This window comes from Stomoxys calcitrans, chromosome 2 (genome assembly GCF_963082655.1).
Source record: "Stomoxys calcitrans chromosome 2, idStoCalc2.1, whole genome shotgun sequence".
In the NCBI taxonomy this organism is placed as follows: domain Eukaryota; kingdom Metazoa; phylum Arthropoda; class Insecta; order Diptera; family Muscidae; genus Stomoxys; species Stomoxys calcitrans.
This window is the reverse complement of record NC_081553.1, coordinates 224,238,170-224,245,384: the sequence shown is the minus strand read 5'-3', so window position 1 is coordinate 224,245,384 and position 7,215 is coordinate 224,238,170.

The following is a 7,215-nucleotide window of genomic DNA, read 5'->3' as shown; positions in this document are numbered from 1 at the left end:
ATCGTTTGATTTTTTTCGATTAATGGCGTCTATTGATTACCGTTTACAAAGAAATGTATAATTATTAATTGACAGATATTGAAAAACACGTTCTGTACCAAATAAAGTTATGAAATGAGAAAAAAGTATGAAAAATTAAATAGAATCCAAGAAAAGAAAAAATCGGTGTACTGTTTTTTGGCAAAAACTGTAATCAAAACCTACACACAATGAATACGATCATGATGTACCGTCTAAAAGGGCCATGAAACATTTAAAACTATTAAAAACCCTTCTTATGCAAACAAGCAGAGGCCTATCGAAGTAAGAGGCGTAATTTACAAAATAGCTATGGTAAGATTTATTTTTTATTTTTGTTTCCGTCTTCTGAAAGTGCAATACATATGAAAGACTGTTTCTAAATTGCCCACATTGATGACTCTTTCATCGTTCGCCCATCGCAAGGAAATAGGAAACACCTTTGTCGATAATAATGTTTACATATCATTTGTTTGAAGATTAGAGGCGAACATAGTTTGTCTAACTTTGCACAATTGAAAGATAAGGATCACCTGGTGTATGGCATATGGCAGTTAATTGACACAAGAGGGGGTGTATATGTATGTAGTCATGTCGAATAACATGTATGTGGGGAAAAGGTGGTAAATGCTTTGAATAAAATGATAACATTAAATGGAAAAAAGTATTCACAATTACATATGTAGTTGTGGTCGATGTTCCTAATGACCCATACTAATATTTCAAAAAAAAAATAAGTTTTCGATTACATATACTGTATAGAAAGGAAACATTGTAATAATAATTTTAAATAATTATAATTTCCCCATTTAATTTACTTCAGCATACCTACTGTCCCTATCTAGTATCCACCAAGCAACACTTATATTTCACAATTATCGCCATCAACAATAAATATCTATACATATAGAATAAATTTTAAAATATTAAAATCTAGCTAAGGACTTTAAAAAACCTAACTGGCTATATAGTACTAAGGGACTGTGGGAATCTCGTCTAATAGTAAAAAATAATTTATATACCTAAAAATATTTCTAGAATTATGGTCAAAAATACTAAACCTTATATTTAACCTCACCACACCAATGAAAACTCATTTGAAAACTCTAACATTGACCCAGAAATTTTAATAGATGGCGTTAGACCATTAAAGACAATTTATTCTAAACCATTTATTTGCTGTATAAACTTTGAAGATTATCGCCACCATCAGGCGACTTAGTAATAAGTAAAACATTTTAATCTTAGTGGCTATAAATTTCTAGTTTGAATAAAGATCGACACAACCGTTAAATCCTGTTTTTATTTTTCTTCATCCAAATTCATTCTATAGGCCAATGATAGCAAACCCAAAGAGCTCCACCATCATAGGGAAAGCCCCCAAACTGGAAAGCATACAACGCTCAACTGCATAATATTGCAAATAAGCTAGAAAGGCAGAAATATTAGTAAAAGAGAATGTGCTGTGCCACCACAAATATAGACGTAACAAGTTCAACTACTAAACCACTGAGAAGCGAACAAATTACATAAAAAATGATGCAACACTAACTAACCACTCTGGGACCACAAAAAAAAAACTTTACCTACCATTACCATGAGATGGAAAGATGGCCCAGTAACTATAACACCTATGACAGGGATGATAATTTGGATACATGGGTACGTATCGAAGCGGAAAAGTACTTTGAGAGGAACAAGGTGCTTATTATAACCACTAGCATAGGATGGGGATATACTTATCTAGTCATTCCGTTTGCAACACCTCAAAATATTGATCTGAGACCCTATATAGTGTATATATATTCTTGATTTTCTTGACATTCTGAGTCGATCTATCCACATTTGTCGGTCGAAATCACGATACCGTTGGAGCGAATGAAGTAAGTCGTTGGGGATTGCAATGGGTCCTGTAGGGTTCAGATTTGGATATAGCCTCCTTATATGGAGGATATGTCCCTCAATTTGACTTTTGAGCCCCCGTAAGTCTCAAATTTACCTGATATGGCTAAAATTTTACACAAAGACTTCTGTTCTAACTTCCATGCATGATCAAAATCGGTGTATCAACTGATATAGCGCCCATATAAACCGAACTTGGGATTTGACTTCTAGAGCCACTTTAAACCTAAATTGTTATCCGATTTGACTGAAATATGGCACAAGGACTTCCAACAACTTTGTCAAGTACGATCCGTATCGGTCTATCAACGGATATATCCACCATATTTGGATATAGCCTCCTTATATGGGGGATATATCCCTCGATTTGACTTCTTGAGCCCTTGTAACCTCAATTTTTACCAAATTTGGCCCAAAGACTTCTGTTCTGACTTCCAGCATCCGCGCAAAGTGTGTTTGTTGTGTTGTGTTTATTTGTCGGTTTGTTTGTTTGTTCCGTATAGACTCAAAAACGGCTGAACTGATTACCTCGAAATTTTCACAAATTTTATAGGTTGGTCTGGAAGGAAACATAGACTATATAATTTTTAGATATCGGAAGGGGTGCTAACCCTCCCCCTTACCCCAAAAGTACTACCCAAAAATAAAAGTTTACCGGTCAGGACAATATTGGACTTAAATGAAAGGTATTCAGAAGTAGAGTATGAAATTCATATTAAAAATAGGGTCCAAGGAACTAAGGGACCGTTCCTACTCCAAAACCCCCTAAAATATCTTTATTGGACGAGCATGACAATATGGGAGTCAAATGAAAGGTATTCGGAAGTAGATTACGAATATGGTCAGGAATAAGGAATATGCTTTACAATTTGTTGATATCGGAAGGGGCGGACCCACCCCCGTTACCCCAAAAATACCACCCAAAATCACAAGTGTACCGATAAGAACAATATGGATATCAAATGAAAGGTATTGAAGAGTAGAATACGAATATGGTATTAACAATTGGGTCCAAGTCCACCCTGCCCCAAAACTTCTAAAAGCAGACAAATTGAACGTCTTTATCAATATGGGGCTAAAATGAAAGGTATTCGGGTTTAGATTACGAATCTGGCATACAAAATCAGGTCGAAGTATAGAGGTCATCCCACCCCCCAAAACCTACCAAATGGGCATATTATCCAATCATGGGGCTCGATTTGATTGTTTGTTCCGTATAGACTCAAAAACGGCTGAATCGTTTTTCTCCAAATTTTCCCAGATTGGCTATATGACTTTTCGATATCGGAGGGGGGCACCCTCCCCACTTACTCCAAAAACACCACCCTATATCAAAAATGGACCGATCGAAACAATATGAGTATCGTTTGAAAGTTATTGAAGAGTAGAATATGAATATGGTCTTAAAATTTTCATCTAAGTACCCAGTGGGCTGCCACAACCCCAAAACTCCCCCAAACGGACATATTGGCTCAATCAGCTCAAATAGGTTATTTGACCCATCATAACAATATGGTGTAAAAAAAGTTTAATTCCAAAAAATTTTCTATGCAAAAAAAACCATTAAATACCCAAAACGAATTGCAAACGGACAGGATTTGTTTTTGGATTTAGTTAAAACCAGATTTAAAAAATTTTAATGTTAACGTGCTACAAGTCCAATTTGAGAAAATATCCATAAAAACAAATTTTCTTTTGACTTTTTTTTTGAAAACTCTAAATTCTGTTTTTTTTTACATATGTATTTTGACACAACTTCTATGAAAATCAAATTTGTACGAAAATTCTCTATTAATTTTCAATTTGATACCAAAAACTTCAACTATCCCAAATATCATCTCTGACATATGCAATGCGAATGTTGTAAACCTTTGGCGGATTGTTGATCACAGTTTTATTCGAGTAACACAGATACAAATGACCAAGATATCCAGACACCAGGATGAGCCATACTTTTACAAATGGATTGTTGCAAAGACAAATAAAAAAAAACAACACAGCCAGCAGAAGGAGAATGTCCAATGAAATGTCTTAAAGGCAGCTTTATGAAGTCTGACAAAAGATAGATTAATGCAAGGATGCCTGGGAGGTGCCGCGTAACGAATGAAGCATTTAATAGAACACAAGCTAGAATAGTTAGTCAGTCAACTTTTACATGGAAATGGTTGCAGGAGAGAAAGCCTAAACTTGTATTGTAGAGCAGAGCCGAACAGACTGGATCTGCATCTAAAGCCCATAAATACTAATGCATATGTAATAGCACAGCTCTCCATGGCGAGCTCAAAAATTTAAATTCACACACTGCAATACATTTCACAAAACAAGAATTGTGGCCCCCATTAGCGGTCTAAGTTTTTGTCGTGGAGCAACTTACAATTGCAAGAAAAATCACAAAAAAAAATTAAAACGAACCAGGCTACTAAAATCCTATGTAACAACAGTTGGCAGTATATTAGAGGACACACACATATAATTTTCCATTCATGGGAGTTGAATTTGGGATTGTGAAGTAGCCTAAAAAGATTAGGAGGGGTACAGTGGACCAAAAGGATGTGTCAAACAAAAAGAGTCTAGGTTAAAAAAATATAAAAAAAATGTATATTCATAGAAAATTTTGTAAAAATTTTTGATTAAAATGCCAATATTGATTTTTCATATAAAATTTTGTAAAATTTAAATTTCCAAAAAATAGTTTTTTAGGTTTTTCGATCATGTTCCAGCTCCAGATCACATTCAATGCTTTCTATTCAAAGAATAGTAGAGCAGAGAACTTATAAAAGTTGTGCAAAGAACTTATAAAAGCACTTGCATTGGCATTCGAAGAAGAAGAAAACCGATCTTGGGTCTTGACTTCTTGAGCCGCTAGAGCGCGCAATTCTTATCCGATTTGGCTGAAATTTTGAATGGGGTGTTTTGTTGTGACTTCCAACAACTGTTTTAACTATAATTCAAATCGGTGCATAACCTGATATAGCTGCCATATAAACGGATCTGGGATCTTCACTTCTTGAGCCTCTAGAGTCCGCAATTCTCATTCGATTTGGCTGAAATTTACAACAACGGCTTACAACGGTACAACGGCTTCTCCCATGACCTTCAACAAACGTGTCCAAGATGGTCTGAATCGATATATAGCTTGATACAGCTCCCATATAAACCGGTCTCCCGATTTTGCTTCTTGAGCCCCTACAAGACGCAATTCTTATCCGAATGGACTGAAATATAACACAATGACTTCTACAATGTTCAGCATTAAATTGTTTGCGTAAAGCATTGTTTACCTAAAAAGAGATACCGCGCAAAGAACTCGACAAATGCGATCCGTGGTGGTGGGTATATAACATTCGGTCCGGCCAAACTTAGCACGCTCTTACTTGTTTTTTATTCAATTCGTTGGAATTTAATAAAATTTCGTCGATAATTGTTTATCATTTAATCGACTGAAATTTTTTGAAAAACTAAATTTAAAAAAAAAAAAAATTTCATATTTGAATTTTTTATAAAATTCCAAAAAAAAATAGATTTTCCGAAAAAACCGATATTTAAAACTATAATTCCCACCAATTGAAGCCTAATGTTTTTCAAACACCACCATTCAATATCCAACCAATCCGGTAGTTTATGTCATTCTTTAAGTCTATGATACAGTTACAATTTGTATGCTTTAATGGCCCACGTAGTCGAGTATCAAACTTTATTTAAGCAAAACTCACTCCATCAATGCCCATTACATTCTCTTCCTGCTGGTCCTTTTCTCTCGCAGTCATTCGTTGGTTTGTCGCTACTATGACGAGGTGATCATCTTTCCCCTCAAAACCATTTCGCTAAAAGGCTGACAGCCACACACACACACACACAAGGCGATGTTGTTAAGGCAACACAGGTCGAGTAGACTTGCCATACCGCGCAGCAAAACAAAAAATAACTGTAACATAGCCCAGTCCATGGAAATTGAAAAAAAAAAAAACGAAACGAACAAAAAAAACTTGGCCATAAAATAGTTAATAGGAACGGCGGAGTCAGCAAACAGCAGATTAAAAGAAATATTTGCCCGTAAACAGGCTGCTGCCCGACAGAAAGAAGCAGCAACCACAACAACAATTGCAAACTACTCCCTGTGACCGATTAAAACAAGTTGGCCAAAGAACCAGTTTTTCTTTCTTCCTTCAGCTATGAACACGATAATGAAGATGACGGCCATGAATGCGACGGCTGGTCGCAACAATGAGGATACTGTATGCCTGCTGAGATGCTGCAACCTGGCTTAAAATTCTGGAGTTTGTTCCAGTTTGGGCTTATAACTATCTACCCTCTTCCTTTCTATTCCCTCTCTTGTATGTCGTTGTGTGCAAGATGTTGATCTTGATTTAATTTTCTTCTCGATTTTTTTGGGCAAGAAGCCCAAACATTCTACTTTGGTTGTATTGCCAACTCTCAAGGATAGAGAGAATCCAGAGTGGCGGCCCAGTCATCACTAATCAAAACAATGGCAACGTGGCAGCCAAGTAAGTGGAATGCCACAGAACCCGAAACCCATGATATCCTACTCTATGGTTTAGACAAGCGCAAACACCATATGCCACAGGCATGACGAGATGTTTGTCGACGTCTACCAGCAAGATTCAAAGAAAAGTAGGCGTTTTCTAGACTCATTTCTTTCGATTCATCATTGGGATTTTAGGGAGGTGCGATCGATAAGTGAGGTTAGATATAAAGAAGGCAAAAATTTCGTTTTATAAAAATTCTCAAGCAAACTCGTAAAATTTTGAAAAAATTTAATGCTTAATGAAAATTAAATCAAGTTTGCTTTTCATAGAAAATTTCTGAAAAAAAATGATCGAAAATAGATTTTCATAATTTTTTTTTATCGAAAATCGATATTGCCTGCTCTTTCTTTTTTCGGTCTTAAAATCTTACTGAGATTCCATTGCAGGATATTGTCCGATTTTCATAAAAAATTTTATCGAAAATCGATTTTCATAAAAAATGCTTTTTAAAAATCGATTTTGATAAAAAAATTATCGAAAGTTGATTTTAATAATGTATTTTACAAAAATTTGATTTACAAAAAAAATCGTCATCGGTTTTCTATAAAATTATTTTCATATAGATTCATCGAAAACCAATTTTTTTTATCTAAAATCGATTTTTATACTTTTTTTAGAAAAATTCGAAAAAAAATTCAAGAAATTTCGTTAAGTTTTGACAAATTTGATATTCACAGAAAATAACTTCAATTATTGCATTTCATAGAAATTTTCCGCAAAAAAAATTTATAGGAATTCGATTTCGATT